Raw genomic sequence first — 20,218 nt, 5'->3', positions numbered from 1 at the left:
ATCTGTGATGCAAAAGATGCTGTAAGCACCACTCACAAGATGGGGAGTGCTCAACGGGCTCTTTTCCAAAGCAGCAAGGCATCCGAGACCCCACGGACACCTACCAAGGTGCATGTGCCGTGCAGAGAGCCCGCGGGGCACCACAGAGACGTGGGGAAGGCACCGCACACAAGACAGAACACAGACACCACAAATGACACGAGGACACAGACACAGGCCAGAACACGCACGTCCTGTGGGACAGACCCTGCTCTCTTCCCACAGACTTAAGGAAGCCTAAATAGCCCTCTCCACAGCCCTGATGGTAGAGCCTCTGCTGGCCTCACCCTACCCACGGGTTTTGCCCCTTGACTTACCTTTCAGAGAGCACGCTCCAGAATCCATCCTCATCAGGAGCACGTCATCTCACTGGGATGTTCCCGCATTCACCAGGTTCCTCTCCATCACCCGCAAGACAGAGCGCCGCCAGTCACCGACACGCCAGCCAGCACTGACCTCTACCGCAACAGCACCCTCCCGGGAAGTGCCGTGCTGCCCCCAAAAAGCAGGTGTTGCAGCCAGCATCTCCCATGGAAGCCAGGAAACCACAGAGATAAAGCATCCGTCGTACTCAGAAGCAATCACTCGCTCTGTGGCTCCTGCCCGGCTGCTCCTCTCTCTCTCACCAACTCGCCTCAAATCCTGCACTCTTTGAGGAGCCTCCGCCGTCGAGCCAAGGGGTGCTGCATCCAGTCGACAGCCCGACTGAGCGCAGCTCCTGCTCCTCACAGCCGCAGAGAATCGTAGTTCTGGCTAATGCCGGCTCCAGACAGCGGACACCCTGTCTCGTTCCAGCTCCTGCTGGCTACAGGTCTGGCTCGGTGACGCTTCAGCTCTGCACTGAAACTCCGCTTGATTTCAGCTCTTTCTCCTCACAGACTCCAGCTACCGGCAACATCCTGGGCTTTGACAAGGCTGTAAATCAATCACTGTCAGAGCTTGAGTATTAGGAGTAAACATCCACCTTGTACGTTCTCTAAGCATTCATTACTTTGTATTATTAATCAGGTCATAATTATTCTAAGCAGCATACAAATAATTGCTGAACTCGAAGAGGGCACGTAGGGTCTGAAAAGCGTGTTTCCCCCCAGAGACCACCTCAGACGTGGAGTTTGGCCTGGTGCACGCCAGCCTCCCAAGCTTCGGGGTCCCATGCCACCCCGACACCCACCCCCTCCTTTCCCCCGCAGCCCCCAGGACCCTCCCACAACCCTCCGCCTCTCACCTGCCTGCAAAACCAGCCAAACTGCATTCTGCTTTTGGCCCCCAAACCAGCTGCCTTAGTGCCTCTTTATGAGCCCAAAAACCTGCCTGCTGAGCCTCTTCTCAAGTCCAAAAAATGCACGACTTGACCTCTGTTTCTGAGCCCAAAGCCACACAACTCCGTCTGTTTCTGAGCCCCTCAATCAGCCACACGCGTCTGTTCTCAAGCCCCAGGAAGGCAAAACGTTGCCTCCATTTCTGGCCCACGGCACAGCTCACCCCGTCTGCTCTCTGACCCCCTCCGCAGTCCCCACGGGCGATGCCGAGGGGTGGGTGGGGGGGGAATGCAGCCACTCCACAGCCCTGCACTCCCAGAGACGCACGGGCAGCTTTGGGAAGCGCTTGGGGATTGCGGCACTTCCGGGAGACGCCACCGCGCATGCGTACTGCCGGGGCACGGGCACACCGGTCCTGGGGGAGCCGCGGGCAGCCCGCGGGAAACCGCACGAACCCGCCCCAAAACCGCCCCTCGCGCTGCGCCGTGGGGCCGCGCCGGTAGCGAGGACTGTGCCGTGCCGCGCGCGCCCGGTAGCGACGCAGCTGCCGGGCAGCCGAGTGCTGAAAAACTACAGCTCCCGGCGTGCCCCGGGGAGCCAAGAGGGCCGACCGGAAGCCCCGCTCACGTGACTACAGCGCCAGCCACGCCGCCTACGCACCCGGAAACCCGGCCCCGCGCGGCCCCGGGAAGCGCCGCCACCGCCCGGCCCCGACCCGGAGCGGCTTCTGCCGCCGGTCCCGCTGCACTGCACGGCCCGCCCCGTCGCGGTTTTACCCGGCAGCCGCCAGGCGACCGACCGCGCGGCCCCGCTCACCTTCTCTCTGCTGCTCCCTCGGCTCGCACCGGCTCCTCCTCCAGCACCGCCCCGGAGAGGGAAGGGCCGCTGCCCGCAGCCTCACTGCCCGCCCCTGGGGCTCCTCCAGCCCGGCCCACGCTCCCTCCCTCCCCCCCGCGGTAACTCTAGCGACCAGCACTGGGCTTAAGGCCAGGCAGCGTGTCCTCAGTGCAGCCTCTGGAAGAGGGCAGAGAGCAGCAGCACCGACCGTTATTGCCGCTGATCGCCCTCGGCACTTGTTCACGGGCGGCACCGGCGCTGCCGGTCCGCGCTTTGCGCTCCGAGCACTCGCCGACAGCGCGAACGGGGGGCGGGGGGCGGCACCTCCCGAGCATGACCCCGCAGAGGAGGGTGCGACCCCGAACAGGGTCCGGGCGGAAACAGTGACCCGCGGTCAGGTGCAACCCGGAATAGGGTCCGCACGGAAACAGTGACTTGGGGCAGATACTGGGGGGTGGGTGGGTGGAAGGGGTGTGGTTGCGTTGTGCTTGGGTTGTGATTTTTCAGCTGTGAAGGGAGGTGAAGTTGTTTTGTGGAGGGGGGGTTGTTTGGGGGTGGTTCATTTTGTAGTGGTGTAAGAGTTGTGTATGGAAAAGAACAAAAAAATAAGAAGGCCGGTGCAGCAGTAGAATGTGGCCAAAGTGCCTAGGAGTAATCAATTTTATTTTTTAAAATCAAAATTTCATATATTTCATTACTCCCAGGCCACAACCATGTTCCCGTGCTGTTAATTCTCTCTTAACTAAATAGAGGGGGACTTAACTAACCAGAGAGGGACTAAGGGAGACAGAGAGAGACAAATACAGACAAACACACAGACGGAGGCTAAGGCAGAAAGAGAGTCAAAGGCAGAGAGACTCCAAGACAAAAGTCAGACCCAGACAGACAGAGAGTCAAAGTCAGACACAGAGGGGCAAAGTCAGACAGAGGTAGAGAGAGAGACCAAGTCACACATCCAAAAAAACCACACCTTTATTAAAGCTACATTACAAAACAGCTTTTACTTCTTTAATAAAGTTAGAACCAAGAGCACATACGCTTTCATTGAGCCTACATTGATCAAAACCCTTTATTTACTTTGGAAACCTTACAAGCACTGCAAGCACCTTCACTACATGCACATTACAAACCACCTTTTACATACTTATTAAACCTGGGAACCAACAGCAAATACAACTTTATTGAACCTACCTTACACAAAAACTTATGGACTTCAAAACCCCTACAACCATGATGAGTGCTTTACCTACCACTATTACCTCTCACAGCATTTATGGTCATTTCACACATGACCATTAGCATCATGTCTTTACTCACTAGATTCATAACTGTTTAGAGACTATGACATACGTGACTCCAGGAACACCATTCCCAAGGACCACACAAAACCACCCTGCCTGCAAAAATGCCATCCCTAGACTGCTCCATGTCAAAACATGGACAACAACTGTCACCTCGCTGAGGGGCTAGGACCCGGGTGAAAAATGAAATCCCCCAGTTGGGTTGGTTTTTTTTTTTTCCTAACTACTCAAAAAACAGCACCTGCAACAAGAAAACCCACATTACATTACGCAGTCATGCACAGGCAAACACATTGTAAACACACCACGCATTCAGCTACCCCACTAACCACCCCCTGCTCTCAGCAAACCCATCCCGCTCCCTGACAACCACAACACACCCTCACCCCGTGGGGGCATGGCTCCTCGGGAACGCTATTCCCGGGGGCCTCCAAAATCACCCTGCCTGCAAAAACTCAGTCCCTACACCGCTCCGCATCCAAACATTGGCAACGATCGTCGCCTCACAGAGCAGCCGGGACCAGGGAAAAAAAAAAAAACAGTGGAGGGGGAAAAAAAAAATCCCCCCGCTGGCATTTTTTATTCTATATTTTTTTTCCTAAGTATTCAAGAAACACCAACTACAACAGAAAAACCCATTACATTACGCAGTCATGCACAGGCAAACACATTCTAAGCACACCACTCATTCAGCTACCCCACTAACCACCCCCTGCTCTCAGCAAACCCACCCGGCCATCTGACCCCCACAACACTTCCTTGCCCCATTGCTGCGGCACTCCTCAGAACTTGCTTCCCGAAGGCCTCCAAAATCACCCTGCCTGCGAACACCACGGCCTGAGCCTAACCTCCACCCAAATGCTGGCCATGAACATCACCTGACAGAGCAGCCAGGACTAAGCGACAATAAACCAGGTCAGGGAGATAAAGAAGTCCCCCTGCTCAACAGTTTCTTCACTGTTTTTAAAAGACGCATTAACTCTCGCTACATTCAATATACCCTAAAATGAAAAACATCCTCACATACAGGGATAGACACCTTCGGAAACTAACACTCATTCAATATCTACTCTATCTAACCATCACCTGTCAGTGGGGCAGACCACCCCAATACCATAACCATGCCTGGAACTGCACCACCATACACCTCAAGCCATCACGACCGCTTCACATGATTCCACACCACAGGCCCTCATAGCTGGAAGAAGAGGAATATGTTTCCCTCTGTGTACCCCTCCCGGTACTTCTTTGCTTTATTTTGTACACTGCGGCAAACTTCATGGAAGGATTGGCTTCTGGAATCGCGGTGGCCCTATTGTACCTGCAAAAGCCAAAAGAGGGAACTCTAGAGCCTGCTTGCTGATAACTACCGGCCATATTAAGAAAATACTTAAACAGAAATACAACAAACATGGGGAACCCGAGGGGTTACCTCAGGGATAAAGGACACTGTCGAACGCCTGCAAGGGGCAGAGGAAGAAACCAGAGAATACTGAAGAGCTGGTCGGAGCAGTGTAACCTTTACCACGGGAGCGCTAGTAACAGCACGCGCGCCTTTCTGCCTTGGCTCCCCAGCTGTCAAAAGGGTTTAACGACCCTTGTCTGGGTCTCGTGCATGTATGTCTTTAAGGACTTAGCACAGGGATGATCTCTGTAGGTGAGTCCATGTCAAATGGAACGTGGCACTGGTTTCCTCAGCGCTACCGCAATACGAATTGTAATTGGTATTTCTGAAGGGTAACTGAGTCTTCACCTGGGATTTTTAGCTACATACGAGATCTGAAGAAACTCTTGGAGAAGGACTGATCCCGGTGGAAGTGCAAGCTACTTCTCCACTGCATTTGACATCATGAGGTGCTCGGGCGGCGGCCCGTCACTCACACCTGCAAGGCTTTTGGGAAAGAAGGAAAAAAGGCAGCCAGGCTCTGCAGCCTTTTAGGGAAAGAAAGCGTTAGCCTGACACGTGATTGTCGTTGGTTCCCGGGCATTCTCTGAGAGTTGCCCGCCGAGGGGGGATACTGCCCCCGGCCACCTCCACTCCCACTCGCCAGCACTCACCTGCCAACACAACTTCTGAGCTGCAGATGAGCACAACGGGGCTCCGTTGCCTCAAGTTTGGGCACAGGCAGGGCAAACCCTTCCTGAACCGCTCAAGTTTTATTAGAGAAAGTTCAGGAGAAAGGGAGGGAGTGGAGGAAAACACTCCATGGTTGTGGAGTGGCAGCTGCTGCTGCTGCTTCACTTCCTTCACGGAGCTCATGGGTGTGCTGCACTTCTTGGCAGCTCGCTCAGGCACGTTCCGGGGTCTGTCTCAACTTTAACGGCATTAAAATAAAAGGTTAAGAAGTGAAGCGGTCGTGCCGATCGTTTACACCTTTACCGGTAGCAGCACCTTGCATTTCTCAAAAGGAACCTTTCCTGCTTTTGCCCCCAACTGGGCAGCAATTTGACCCCAGTCCACTCCAACGAACACCTTCGCTGTGGAAGCGGCACTCAAACTCACAAGTTCGTGACGGTGACACTTTCTTTTGACTTTCCTAAGGCGCAGGTTTGCAGCGCTTCTCGGAAGGAGATGGGAACACTGCAGTTACTGACGGCCTCCTCAGCCTCGAGATGCAGAAGGATGGAGGCCGAGACAGTCAGGGAGGGCCGGGGCATTGTCCGCTCTCAGAAACCCTCCCCACTTTGCTCTGCACACCAGTCCCGTACGGAACACGTGCAGCCGCGGCTCTGGCTGGCCCCGACAGCTAGCCCGTCCATCCCCTTGCCAGGAACTAGCGCCCCGCCGGCTACAGCTCAGCCCAAAGCCAAACCAACATAAAATCGCTCCTACGGCGACACCGTCCCACCACCAACCTCGTCTCTGGAAACCGCCACCTGATCTCCCCCTGTTTTGCTGATTAGGGGTATCAATTAAACTCAGACACCAGAGTGAAAAGCGCAGGCATCTTTTACTAGAAATAACTAAATAATGTAACAGAATAATACAGAAAACATACAGTAAGAAAACACAGAATAGTGCACTCAAACAAACAGGAAAATACAGGGTAATGCATCAAATCATTACTACCCGAGAGAGAGGGAATAGCGATTAAGAAAGACCCATCACCACTTGCACCCGTTCCCATCATCCAGACCCGCAGGCGCTGGGCAGCCCCGGTTACAGCGAGGATTTGGAGAGCCTTTCCCGGCAAGTGGGAAGTCCTACGCGGTGCGTCCACCCGTAGGTGAGGCTTCCAAAGTCGCTGTGAGCGGGTCCAGCCTTATATACCCAAAAATCAGCAAGCCAGAATAGCTGGCACCTTTGATTTGAGCGGAAATATCTGGTTTCAATCTCACATTAGATTCCCCCAGAGCCTGGCCAGGGCTCAGGGGAGAAGCTAAGGGAGTTCCTCGGCTTATCTAATTGCATTAGGCGCAAGGTCTCGCATCAGGCCACAGCGACAGACAACGGTCTCCATGACCCTGTTGTTTTATCCACACACAAAGAAAGATAAATATACATTCAAGATAGCTACGTCTTCCATACGTATCTCGCTAATGATTACATACTGAGTTAGCAGCTTCGGCTCAGGGCCTGCTGCTCAGGCTTCAACACTTCCACTTTTTACATCAGAACCGTGCAGGTGCTGAAAGAGAAGCATTCAGAACAGGGGAAACCACCTCCAAATCCCTGCTCCCGACTGCTCTTCCCCCGGCATGCCACACAGCCTCAAAGGACACTTCGGGTGGCTGCAGAGCCCTCCCTCTCCCCACAGCTGGTGCGGCCACACCAAACTAAAAAAAGGAGTTTCCTGACAACTTCAGGGAGTCGAATCAACTTCAGGTGGATTTGGAGCAGTTTCTAAAACTCTGGGGAACTGCCAAGAACCAAGTACCTGCTTGAGAGGCACAGAAAACATCCCCAAAGGGGCAGGGATGCTTGAGGACTGCTTTCTCTCGCTTCTTCGGCAGCCTGCTGCTGCTCATCCCCCCGCTCGCTCTTACCTTTGCAGGTCCTTCTGCACGCGATGGTCGTCTCTTCCTTGTTCACCACCAGCTGCTGCAATGGCAGAAGGACGCTGTCGGGTCTGAGAGGGACACCGGCCCCCAGACAGAGCTCGCCACAGCACCACCCGAATCCCAGACGCCCTCCCACCCGCAACCCCGTATAACCTAACACCACCACCACCCCCACCCCCACCCCCCCAACCCCCCCAAAAAAAACCCTCACAGATCAGCTTTTCTCACCCAATCGACGCTCCGGGGTTGCCACGCGTGCAGTGCCGGCCGGCGCTGGAGCTGGGCTCGGAGTTGGGAACTCTGGACAAAGGGGAGCTGGGCACACAAAAGCGGCGGCCAAGGAAGCTGCGCCCCTGCTTACACAGCGGGGCTCGAGCCGCTGCCGGCACTGCAGAGTGCCCGGGCCTGCAGGTCACTGGCCAGCCCCGGACTTACAGGGCAGCCTCTGCTGGCTGCCTACAGCAGCCCGCCCAGCCCTGATTACAGGGCGGCCGAGCGGCTCCTGGGGACAGAGGGCTCCACGGCTCGTGGCACTCGCCCCGAGTACGGGGCGGGCACGCTGGCAGGTCGCCAGCCAGGACAGGCGGCCACCCAGGCAGAGACCCGGGCCCTGAACACAGGCGGGTCGCACGCTGGCCGCGCTACGGCCACGGGGCTTCGCTCTCTCCTTCGAAAGGAGGGGCAAGGAGGGGCAAGCCGGGACTCGCCCTCCGCTCGCGGGCTCAGAGGGGACCGACCCCCTGTTGCTGCACAGAGCCCTTCTTTCCCTCCCGGGAAGTTTAAGCTAAGTACACTGCAGCGATTTCAACAGGGGCCTAAACGAGAAGCTCATTCGCTCGCTCGCTCACTCACAGACACAGACACGGGCAGGCACACACAGACAGACAGACAGACACACACACACACACACACACAGGGATAAACAAAACTTCCCGGAAGAGAGAGCGAGCTCTGTGCAGCCAGAGTCTGGGGAGCCATCCCTTCCCACGAGCAGGAGAGCAGAGCCCCAGACCTGCCCCGCAGGACGCACGCAGGCCACAGGGACTCAACGTGCCGCGGGGCTTCACGGGGTGGCCAAGGGACAAGTGCCGTGACACGCCCCGACTCCAGGGGGTCACGCTGGCCAGGCCGCCAGCAGCCAGAAAGCCGCCGGGGCCGGGGACACAGCCCTCCCCTGCTTACAGGGCGGGCGTGGGGTCCGGAGAGCCCCGTTTCCCCCTCGGCGCGGAGACAGCGCCGCTCACTCTCCTGACAGGGCCGCCCATCTCTCCGGGCAGCCAAACCGTGGGGCAAGGTGGCAAAAGACCAGAGACCCGAGCCCTGCTTACAGGGAGGTCACCCAGCGCAGCGCCGGCCAGGACACCAGAAGTGCCGGCAACGGTCTCGTGCGACCGCAGCCCCGGTAACAGGGAGGTCCCCTTTGTCCAGAGCTCCCTTCTCTCGCCCCGCTCCTCTCTTCAGCCTGCCGCTCCTCACGATGCCTCGCCTTTCTTCTCCAAGAGGAACTGCTTGGAAGGAGAGTGCAGTCAGGCGCCAGCTCCCCCACCCGGAGGATGGAGCAGAGGCCCCAGCCCTGCTTCCAGGGCGCTGGCCCAGCTCAAAGCACTGCCAGGCCTGCCCGGGCCGGACCTGGGCCCGGCTCGCAGGCACCGTTGCCTCCCAGCCTCCTGCCTTCCCCCGTGCCTCTCTTCCTCCCAAGCTGCTCCTGGGGCTGACAGCACACAGAAAGAGGGCTAGGGCAGGGCACGCCCAGCCCTGCACGTCTCAGCCCCACGCCTCTGAAAGGCCGGGGCCAGGGACACCGGCCTGCTCACAGGGGAGGGTCCCTCGTCCCTCCCAGCACCTCCCCTTAAGCACAGGGGATGCTCACGGCCTTCCTTACAGGGGGTTCTCCCTTGGCTCGGCCCGCTCAACGAGCCCCGTGCACTTCAAGGCTCCCATCTACGCCCGAGTTATGGGCTGGCCGTCCTGACTGCAGCTCACCACCACGGTGCGCTTTAGGAGCCCAGCTTCCCGCCTCGGCTGCGGAGACGGTGCTGCTCAACCCCCTCAGACGCTTGCCACCCGCCCGGGCAGCCTAACCATGGGGCAACGTGGCAAAAGGCCGGCAAAAACCCAAAGACCCGAGCCCCGCTTACAGGGAGATCACCCAGCACAAAGCCGGCCAGGGCACAATGCCGGCCACGGCACCAAGCCGGCCAGGGCACCAAAGGTCCTGGTGACACCCTTGCGCGACCAGAGCCCAGTGTCAGGGTGGTCCTGTTGCCCAGAGCGCCCTTCTTTTACCTCCGCTTGTTGCCCAGACTTCCTCCGCTCCTCCCCCCGCTCTCTCTTGCCTTTGAAGGTCTTTCCGCATGCGATGTTTGGCTCTTCCTTCTTCTCCACCAGCTCCTGTAACGGCAGAAGGACGCCGTCAGGTCTGAGAGGGACACCGGCCCCCGGACAGAGCTCGCCACAGCACCACCCGAATCCCAGACGCCCTCCCACCCGCAACCCCGTATAACCTAACACCACCACCACCCCCCGCCTCCCCCAAAAAAACCCTCACAGATCGGCTTTTCTCACCCAATCGACGCTCCGGGGCTGCCACGCGTGCAGTGCCGGCCGGCGCTGGAGCTGGGCTCGGAGTTGGGAACTCTGGACAAAGGGGAGCTGGGCACACAAAAGCGGCGGCCAAGGAAGCTGCGCCCCTGCTTACACAGCGGGGCTCGAGCCGCTGCCGGCACTGCAGAGTGCCCGGGCCTGCAGGTCACTGGCCAGCCCCGGACTTACAGGGCAGCCTCTGCTGGCTGCCTACAGCAGCCCGCCCAGCCCTGATTACAGGGCGGCCGAGCGGCTCCTGGGGACAGAGGGCTCCACGGCTCGTGGCACTCGCCCCGAGTACGGGGCGGGCACGCTGGCAGGTCGCCAGCCAGGACAGGCGGCCACCCAGGCAGAGACCCGGGCCCTGAACACAGGCGGGTCGCACGCTGGCCGCGCTACGGCCACGGGGCTTCGCTCTCTCCTTCGAAAGGAGGGGCAAGGAGGGGCAAGCCGGGACTCGCCCTCCGCTCGCGGGCTCAGAGGGGACCGACCCCCTGTTGCTGCACAGAGCCCTTCTTTCCCTCCCGGGAAGTTTAAGCTAAGTACACTGCAGCGATTTCAACAGGGGCCTAAACGAGAAGCTCATTCGCTCGCTCGCTCACTCACACCCACAGACACGGGCAGGCACACACAGACAGACAGACAGACACACACACACACACACACACAGGGATAAACAAAACTTCCCGGAAGAGAGAGCGAGCTCTGTGCAGCCAGAGTCTGGGGAGCCATCCCTTCCCACGAGCAGGAGAGCAGAGCCCCAGACCTGCCCCGCAGGACGCACGCAGGCCACAGGGACTCAACGTGCCGCGGGGCTTCACGGGGTGGCCAAGGGACAAGTGCCGTGACACGCCCCGACTCCAGGGGGTCACGCTGGCCAGGCCGCCAGCAGCCAGAAAGCCGCCGGGGCCGGGGACACAGCCCTCCCCTGCTTACAGGGCGGGCGTGGGGTCCGGAGAGCCCCGTTTCCCCCTCGGCGCGGAGACAGCGCCGCTCACTCTCCTGACAGGGCCGCCCATCTCTCCGGGCAGCCAAACCGTGGGGCAAGGTGGCAAAAGACCAGAGACCCGAGCCCTGCTTACAGGGAGGTCACCCAGCGCAGCGCCGGCCAGGACACCAGAAGTGCCGGCAACGGTCTCGTGCGACCGCAGCCCCGGTAACAGGGAGGTCCCCTTTGTCCAGAGCTCCCTTCTCTCGCCCCGCTCCTCTCTTCAGCCTGCCGCTCCTCACGATGCCTCGCCTTTCTTCTCCAAGAGGAACTGCTTGGAAGGAGAGTGCAGTCAGGCGCCAGCTCCCCCACCCGGAGGATGGAGCAGAGGCCCCAGCCCTGCTTCCAGGGCGCTGGCCCAGCTCAAAGCACTGCCAGGCCTGCCCGGGCCGGACCTGGGCCCGGCTCGCAGGCACCGTTGCCTCCCAGCCTCCTGCCTTCCCCCGTGCCTCTCTTCCTCCCAAGCTGCTCCTGGGGCTGACAGCACACAGAAAGAGGGCTAGGGCAGGGCACGCCCAGCCCTGCACGTCTCAGCCCCACGCCTCTGAAAGGCCGGGGCCAGGGACACCGGCCTGCTCACAGGGGAGGGTCCCTCGTCCCTCCCAGCACCTCCCCTTAAGCACAGGGGATGCTCACGGCCTTCCTTACAGGGGGTTCTCCCTTGGCTCGGCCCGCTCAACGAGCCCCGTGCACTTCAAGGCTCCCATCTACGCCCGAGTTATGGGCTGGCCGTCCTGACTGCAGCTCACCACCACGGTGCGCTTTAGGAGCCCAGCTTCCCGCCTCGGCTGCGGAGACGGTGCTGCTCAACCCCCTCAGACGCTTGCCACCCGCCCGGGCAGCCTAACCATGGGGCAACGTGGCAAAAGGCCGGCAAAAACCCAAAGACCCGAGCCCCGCTTACAGGGAGATCACCCAGCACAAAGCCGGCCAGGGCACAATGCCGGCCACGGCACCAAGCCGGCCAGGGCACCAAAGGTCCTGGTGACACCCTTGCGCGACCAGAGCCCAGTGTCAGGGTGGTCCTGTTGCCCAGAGCGCCCTTCTTTTACCTCCGCTTGTTGCCCAGACTTCCTCCGCTCCTCCCCCCGCTCTCTCTTGCCTTTGAAGGTCTTTCCGCATGCGATGTTTGGCTCTTCCTTCTTCTCCACCAGCTCCTGTAACGGCAGAAGGACGCCGTCAGGTCTGAGAGGGACACCGGCCCCCGGACAGAGCTCGCCACAGCACCACCCGAATCCCAGACGCCCTCCCACCCGCAACCCCGTATAACCTAACACCACCACCACCCCCCGCCTCCCCCAAAAAAACCCTCACAGATCGGCTTTTCTCACCCAATCGACGCTCCGGGGCTGCCACGCGTGCAGTGCCGGCCGGCGCTGGAGCTGGGCTCGGAGTTGGGAACTCTGGACAAAGGGGAGCTGGGCACACAAAAGCGGCGGCCAAGGAAGCTGCGCCCCTGCTTACACAGCGGGGCTCGAGCCGCTGCCGGCACTGCAGAGTGCCCGGGCCTGCAGGTCACTGGCCAGCCCCGGACTTACAGGGCAGCCTCTGCTGGCTGCCTACAGCAGCCCGCCCAGCCCTGATTACAGGGCGGCCGAGCGGCTCCTGGGGACAGAGGGCTCCACGGCTCGTGGCACTCGCCCCGAGTACGGGGCGGGCACGCTGGCAGGTCGCCAGCCAGGACAGGCGGCCACCCAGGCAGAGACCCGGGCCCTGAACACAGGCGGGTCGCACGCTGGCCGCGCTACGGCCACGGGGCTTCGCTCTCTCCTTCGAAAGGAGGGGCAAGGAGGGGCAAGCCGGGACTCGCCCTCCGCTCGCGGGCTCAGAGGGGACCGACCCCCTGTTGCTGCACAGAGCCCTTCTTTCCCTCCCGGGAAGTTTAAGCTAAGTACACTGCAGCGATTTCAACAGGGGCCTAAACGAGAAGCTCATTCGCTCGCTCGCTCACTCACAGACACAGACACGGGCAGGCACACACAGACAGACAGACAGACACACACACACACACACACACAGGGATAAACAAAACTTCCCGGAAGAGAGAGCGAGCTCTGTGCAGCCAGAGTCTGGGGAGCCATCCCTTCCCACGAGCAGGAGAGCAGAGCCCCAGACCTGCCCCGCAGGACGCACGCAGGCCACAGGGACTCAACGTGCCGCGGGGCTTCACGGGGTGGCCAAGGGACAAGTGCCGTGACACGCCCCGACTCCAGGGGGTCACGCTGGCCAGGCCGCCAGCAGCCAGAAAGCCGCCGGGGCCGGGGACACAGCCCTCCCCTGCTTACAGGGCGGGCGTGGGGTCCGGAGAGCCCCGTTTCCCCCTCGGCGCGGAGACAGCGCCGCTCACTCTCCTGACAGGGCCGCCCATCTCTCCGGGCAGCCAAACCGTGGGGCAAGGTGGCAAAAGACCAGAGACCCGAGCCCTGCTTACAGGGAGGTCACCCAGCGCAGCGCCGGCCAGGACACCAGAAGTGCCGGCAACGGTCTCGTGCGACCGCAGCCCCGGTAACAGGGAGGTCCCCTTTGTCCAGAGCTCCCTTCTCTCGCCCCGCTCCTCTCTTCAGCCTGCCGCTCCTCACGATGCCTCGCCTTTCTTCTCCAGGAGCTGCTGCTTGGAAGGGGGGCACGGTCAGGCGCCAGCTCCCCCACCCGGAGGATGGAGCAGAGGCCCCAGCCCTGCTTCCAGGGCGCTGGCCCAGCTCAAAGCACTGCCAGGCCTGCCCGGGCCGGACCTGGGCCCGGCTCGCAGGCACCGTTGCCTCCCAGCCTCCTGCCTTCCCCCGTGCCTCTCTTCCTCCCAAGCTGCTCCTGGGGCTGACAGCACACAGAAAGAGGGCTAGGGCAGGGCATGCCCAGCCCTGCACGTCTCAGCCCCACGCCTCTGAAAGGCCGGGGCCAGGGACACCGGCCTGCTCACAGGGGAGGGTCCCTCGTCCCTCCCAGCACCTCCCCTTAAGCACAGGGGATGCTCACGGCCTTCCTTACAGGGGGTTCTCCCTTGGCTCGGCCCGCTCAACGAGCCCCGTGCACTTCAAGGCTCCCATCTACGCCCGAGTTATGGGCTGGCCGTCCTGACTGCAGCTCACCACCACGGTGCGCTTTAGGAGCCCAGCTTCCCGCCTCGGCTGCGGAGACGGTGCTGCTCAACCCCCTCAGACGCTTGCCACCCGCCCGGGCAGCCTAACCATGGGGCAACGTGGCAAAAGGCCGGCAAAAACCCAAAGACCCGAGCCCCGCTTACAGGGAGATCACCCAGCACAAAGCCGGCCAGGGCACAATGCCGGCCACGGCACCAAGCCGGCCAGGGCACCAAAGGTCCTGGTGACACCCTTGCGCGACCAGAGCCCAGTGTCAGGGTGGTCCTGTTGCCCAGAGCGCCCTTCTTTTACCTCCGCTTGTTGCCCAGACTTCCTCCGCTCCTCCCCCCGCTCTCTCTTGCCTTTGAAGGTCTTTCCGCATGCGATGTTTGGCTCTTCCTTCTTCTCCACCAGCTCCTGTAACGGCAGAAGGACGCCGTCAGGTCTGAGAGGGACACCGGCCCCCGGACAGAGCTCGCCACAGCACCACCCGAATCCCAGACGCCCTCCCACCCGCAACCCCGTATAACCTAACACCACCACCACCCCCCGCCTCCCCCAAAAAAACCCTCACAGATCGGCTTTTCTCACCCAATCGACGCTCCGGGGCTGCCACGCGTGCAGTGCCGGCCGGCGCTGGAGCTGGGCTCGGAGTTGGGAACTCTGGACAAAGGGGAGCTGGGCACACAAAAGCGGCGGCCAAGGAAGCTGCGCCCCTGCTTACACAGCGGGGCTCGAGCCGCTGCCGGCACTGCAGAGTGCCCGGGCCTGCAGGTCACTGGCCAGCCCCGGACTTACAGGGCAGCCTCTGCTGGCTGCCTACAGCAGCCCGCCCAGCCCTGATTACAGGGCGGCCGAGCGGCTCCTGGGGACAGAGGGCTCCACGGCTCGTGGCACTCGCCCCGAGTACGGGGCGGGCACGCTGGCAGGTCGCCAGCCAGGACAGGCGGCCACCCAGGCAGAGACCCGGGCCCTGAACACAGGCGGGTCGCACGCTGGCCGCGCTACGGCCACGGGGCTTCGCTCTCTCCTTCGAAAGGAGGGGCAAGGAGGGGCAAGCCGGGACTCGCCCTCCGCTCGCGGGCTCAGAGGGGACCGACCCCCTGTTGCTGCACAGAGCCCTTCTTTCCCTCCCGGGAAGTTTAAGCTAAGTACACTGCAGCGATTTCAACAGGGGCCTAAACGAGAAGCTCATTCGCTCGCTCGCTCACTCACACCCACAGACACGGGCAGGCACACACAGACAGACAGACAGACACACACACACACACACACACAGGGATAAACAAAACTTCCCGGAAGAGAGAGCGAGCTCTGTGCAGCCAGAGTCTGGGGAGCCATCCCTTCCCACGAGCAGGAGAGCAGAGCCCCAGACCTGCCCCGCAGGACGCACGCAGGCCACAGGGACTCAACGTGCCGCGGGGCTTCACGGGGTGGCCAAGGGACAAGTGCCGTGACACGCCCCGACTCCAGGGGGTCACGCTGGCCAGGCCGCCAGCAGCCAGAAAGCCGCCGGGGCCGGGGACACAGCCCTCCCCTGCTTACAGGGCGGGCGTGGGGTCCGGAGAGCCCCGTTTCCCCCTCGGCGCGGAGACAGCGCCGCTCACTCTCCTGACAGGGCCGCCCATCTCTCCGGGCAGCCAAACCGTGGGGCAAGGTGGCAAAAGACCAGAGACCCGAGCCCTGCTTACAGGGAGGTCACCCAGCGCAGCGCCGGCCAGGACACCAGAAGTGCCGGCAACGGTCTCGTGCGACCGCAGCCCCGGTAACAGGGAGGTCCCCTTTGTCCAGAGCTCCCTTCTCTCGCCCCGCTCCTCTCTTCAGCCTGCCGCTCCTCACGATGCCTCGCCTTTCTTCTCCAAGAGGAACTGCTTGGAAGGAGAGTGCAGTCAGGCGCCAGCTCCCCCACCCGGAGGATGGAGCAGAGGCCCCAGCCCTGCTTCCAGGGCGCTGGCCCAGCTCAAAGCACTGCCAGGCCTGCCCGGGCCGGACCTGGGCCCGGCTCGCAGGCACCGTTGCCTCCCAGCCTCCTGCCTTCCCCCGTGCCTCTCTTCCTCCCAAGCTGCTCCTGGGGCTGACAGCACACAGAAAGAGGGCTAGGGCAGGGCACGCCCAGCCCTGCACGTCTCAGCCCCACGCCTCTGAAAGGCCGGGGCCAGGGACACCGGCCTGCTCACAGGGGAGGGTCCCTCGTCCCTCCCAGCACCTCCCCTTAAGCACAGGGGATGCTCACGGCCTTCCTTACAGGGGGTTCTCCCTTGGCTCGGCCCGCTCAACGAGCCCCGTGCACTTCAAGGCTCCCATCTACGCCCGAGTTATGGGCTGGCCGTCCTGACTGCAGCTCACCACCACGGTGCGCTTTAGGAGCCCAGCTTCCCGCCTCGGCTGCGGAGACGGTGCTGCTCAACCCCCTCAGACGCTTGCCACCCGCCCGGGCAGCCTAACCATGGGGCAACGTGGCAAAAGGCCGGCAAAAACCCAAAGACCCGAGCCCCGCTTACAGGGAGATCACCCAGCACAAAGCCGGCCAGGGCACAATGCCGGCCACGGCACCAAGCCGGCCAGGGCACCAAAGGTCCTGGTGACACCCTTGCGCGACCAGAGCCCAGTGTCAGGGTGGTCCTGTTGCCCAGAGCGCCCTTCTTTTACCTCCGCTTGTTGCCCAGACTTCCTCCGCTCCTCCCCCCGCTCTCTCTTGCCTTTGAAGGTCTTTCCGCATGCGATGTTTGGCTCTTCCTTCTTCTCCACCAGCTCCTGTAACGGCAGAAGGACGCCGTCAGGTCTGAGAGGGACACCGGCCCCCGGACAGAGCTCGCCACAGCACCACCCGAATCCCAGACGCCCTCCCACCCGCAACCCCGTATAACCTAACACCACCACCACCCCCCGCCTCCCCCAAAAAAACCCTCACAGATCGGCTTTTCTCACCCAATCGACGCTCCGGGGCTGCCACGCGTGCAGTGCCGGCCGGCGCTGGAGCTGGGCTCGGAGTTGGGAACTCTGGACAAAGGGGAGCTGGGCACACAAAAGCGGCGGCCAAGGAAGCTGCGCCCCTGCTTACACAGCGGGGCTCGAGCCGCTGCCGGCACTGCAGAGTGCCCGGGCCTGCAGGTCACTGGCCAGCCCCGGACTTACAGGGCAGCCTCTGCTGGCTGCCTACAGCAGCCCGCCCAGCCCTGATTACAGGGCGGCCGAGCGGCTCCTGGGGACAGAGGGCTCCACGGCTCGTGGCACTCGCCCCGAGTACGGGGCGGGCACGCTGGCAGGTCGCCAGCCAGGACAGGCGGCCACCCAGGCAGAGACCCGGGCCCTGAACACAGGCGGGTCGCACGCTGGCCGCGCTACGGCCACGGGGCTTCGCTCTCTCCTTCGAAAGGAGGGGCAAGGAGGGGCAAGCCGGGACTCGCCCTCCGCTCGCGGGCTCAGAGGGGACCGACCCCCTGTTGCTGCACAGAGCCCTTCTTTCCCTCCCGGGAAGTTTAAGCTAAGTACACTGCAGCGATTTCAACAGGGGCCTAAACGAGAAGCTCATTCGCTCGCTCGCTCACTCACACCCACAGACACGGGCAGGCACACACAGACAGACAGACAGACACACACACACACACACACACAGGGATAAACAAAACTTCCCGGAAGAGAGAGCGAGCTCTGTGCAGCCAGAGTCTGGGGAGCCATCCCTTCCCACGAGCAGGAGAGCAGAGCCCCAGACCTGCCCCGCAGGACGCACGCAGGCCACAGGGACTCAACGTGCCGCGGGGCTTCACGGGGTGGCCAAGGGACAAGTGCCGTGACACGCCCCGACTCCAGGGGGTCACGCTGGCCAGGCCGCCAGCAGCCAGAAAGCCGCCGGGGCCGGGGACACAGCCCTCCCCTGCTTACAGGGCGGGCGTGGGGTCCGGAGAGCCCCGTTTCCCCCTCGGCGCGGAGACAGCGCCGCTCACTCTCCTGACAGGGCCGCCCATCTCTCCGGGCAGCCAAACCGTGGGGCAAGGTGGCAAAAGACCAGAGACCCGAGCCCTGCTTACAGGGAGGTCACCCAGCGCAGCGCCGGCCAGGACACCAGAAGTGCCGGCAACGGTCTCGTGCGACCGCAGCCCCGGTAACAGGGAGGTCCCCTTTGTCCAGAGCTCCCTTCTCTCGCCCCGCTCCTCTCTTCAGCCTGCCGCTCCTCACGATGCCTCGCCTTTCTTCTCCAAGAGGAACTGCTTGGAAGGAGAGTGCAGTCAGGCGCCAGCTCCCCCACCCGGAGGATGGAGCAGAGGCCCCAGCCCTGCTTCCAGGGCGCTGGCCCAGCTCAAAGCACTGCCAGGCCTGCCCGGGCCGGACCTGGGCCCGGCTCGCAGGCACCGTTGCCTCCCAGCCTCCTGCCTTCCCCCGTGCCTCTCTTCCTCCCAAGCTGCTCCTGGGGCTGACAGCACACAGAAAGAGGGCTAGGGCAGGGCACGCCCAGCCCTGCACGTCTCAGCCCCACGCCTCTGAAAGGCCGGGGCCAGGGACACCGGCCTGCTCACAGGGGAGGGTCCCTCGTCCCTCCCAGCACCTCCCCTTAAGCACAGGGGATGCTCACGGCCTTCCTTACAGGGGGTTCTCCCTTGGCTCGGCCCGCTCAACGAGCCCCGTGCACTTCAAGGCTCCCATCTACGCCCGAGTTATGGGCTGGCCGTCCTGACTGCAGCTCACCACCACGGTGCGCTTTAGGAGCCCAGCTTCCCGCCTCGGCTGCGGAGACGGTGCTGCTCAACCCCCTCAGACGCTTGCCACCCGCCCGGGCAGCCTAACCATGGGGCAACGTGGCAAAAGGCCGGCAAAAACCCAAAGACCCGAGCCCCGCTTACAGGGAGATCACCCAGCACAAAGCCGGCCAGGGCACAATGCCGGCCACGGCACCAAGCCGGCCAGGGCACCAAAGGTCCTGGTGACACCCTTGCGCGACCAGAGCCCAGTGTCAGGGTGGTCCTGTTGCCCAGAGCGCCCTTCTTTTACCTCCGCTTGTTGCCCAGACTTCCTCCGCTCCTCCCCCCGCTCTCTCTTGCCTTTGAAGGTCTTTCCGCATGCGATGTTTGGCTCTTCCTTCTTCTCCACCAGCTCCTGTAATGGCAGAAGGACGCCGTCAGGTCTGAGAGGGACACCGGCCCCCGGACAGAGCTCGCCACAGCACCACCCGAATCCCAGACGCCCTCCCACCCGCAACCCCGTATAACCTAACACCACCACCACCCCCCGCCTCCCCCAAAAAAACCCTCACAGATCGGCTTTTCTCACCCAATCGACGCTCCGGGGCTGCCACGCGTGCAGTGCCGGCCGGCGCTGGAGCTGGGCTCGGAGTTGGGAACTCTGGACAAAGGGGAGCTGGGCACACAAAAGCGGCGGCCAAGGAAGCTGCGCCCCTGCTTACACAGCGGGGCTCGAGCCGCTGCCGGCACTGCAGAGTGCCCGGGCCTGCAGGTCACTGGCCAGCCCCGGACTTACAGGGCAGCCTCTGCTGGCTGCCTACAGCAGCCCGCCCAGCCCTGATTACAGGGCGGCCGAGCGGCTCCTGGGGACAGAGGGCTCCACGGCTCGTGGCACTCGCCCCGAGTACGGGGCGGGCACGCTGGCAGGTCGCCAGCCAGGACAGGCGGCCACCCAGGCAGAGACCCGGGCCCTGAACACAGGCGGGTCGCACGCTGGCCGCGCTACGGCCACGGGGCTTCGCTCTCTCCTTCGAAAGGAGGGGCAAGGAGGGGCAAGCCGGGACTCGCCCTCCGCTCGCGGGCTCAGAGGGGACCGACCCCCTGTTGCTGCACAGAGCCCTTCTTTCCCTCCCGGGAAGTTTAAGCTAAGTACACTGCAGCGATTTCAACAGGGGCCTAAACGAGAAGCTCATTCGCTCGCTCGCTCACTCACAGACACAGACACGGGCAGGCACACACAGACAGACAGACAGACAGACAGACACACACACACACACACAGGGATAAACAAAACTTCCCGGAAGAGAGAGCGAGCTCTGTGCAGCCAGAGTCTGGGGAGCCATCCCTTCCCACGAGCAGGAGAGCAGAGCCCCAGACCTGCCCCGCAGGACGCACGCAGGCCACAGGGACTCAACGTGCCGCGGGGCTTCACGGGGTGGCCAAGGGACAAGTGCCG

General features: G+C 62.2%; 1 long non-coding RNA gene across 3 annotated transcripts; it reads right to left on the bottom strand.

Moving 5' to 3' along the window:
* Positions 1 to 6,368: 6,368 nt before the first annotated feature.
* Positions 6,369 to 19,995, bottom strand: LOC141952455 (uncharacterized). 3 transcript variants are annotated; one of them, XR_012631631.1, is made up of 13 exons: positions 19,352 to 19,995; positions 19,073 to 19,177; positions 17,015 to 18,291; positions 16,736 to 16,840; positions 14,678 to 15,954; positions 14,399 to 14,503; positions 12,341 to 13,617; positions 12,062 to 12,166; positions 10,004 to 11,280; positions 9,725 to 9,829; positions 7,667 to 8,943; positions 7,424 to 7,478; positions 6,369 to 7,317 (listed from the first exon to the last, which is right to left on the bottom strand). It is a non-coding gene; the product is annotated as an uncharacterized LOC141952455 (long non-coding RNA). The 3 variants fall into 3 exon arrangements; XR_012631630.1 differs by having other exon boundaries at positions 6,369 to 7,314; XR_012631632.1 differs by lacking the exons at positions 9,725 to 9,829; positions 10,004 to 11,280; positions 12,062 to 12,166; ... (5 more) ...; positions 19,073 to 19,177; positions 19,352 to 19,995 and having other exon boundaries at positions 6,369 to 7,314; positions 7,424 to 7,475; positions 7,667 to 7,676.
* Positions 19,996 to 20,218: the final 223 nt, after the last annotated feature.

This window comes from Strix uralensis, chromosome 1 (assembly GCF_047716275.1).
Source record: "Strix uralensis isolate ZFMK-TIS-50842 chromosome 1, bStrUra1, whole genome shotgun sequence".
NCBI lineage: Eukaryota > Metazoa > Chordata > Aves > Strigiformes > Strigidae > Strix > Strix uralensis.
Note: the sequence above shows the minus strand (reverse complement) of the source record. Positions and strands in the feature narration are given on the sequence as shown.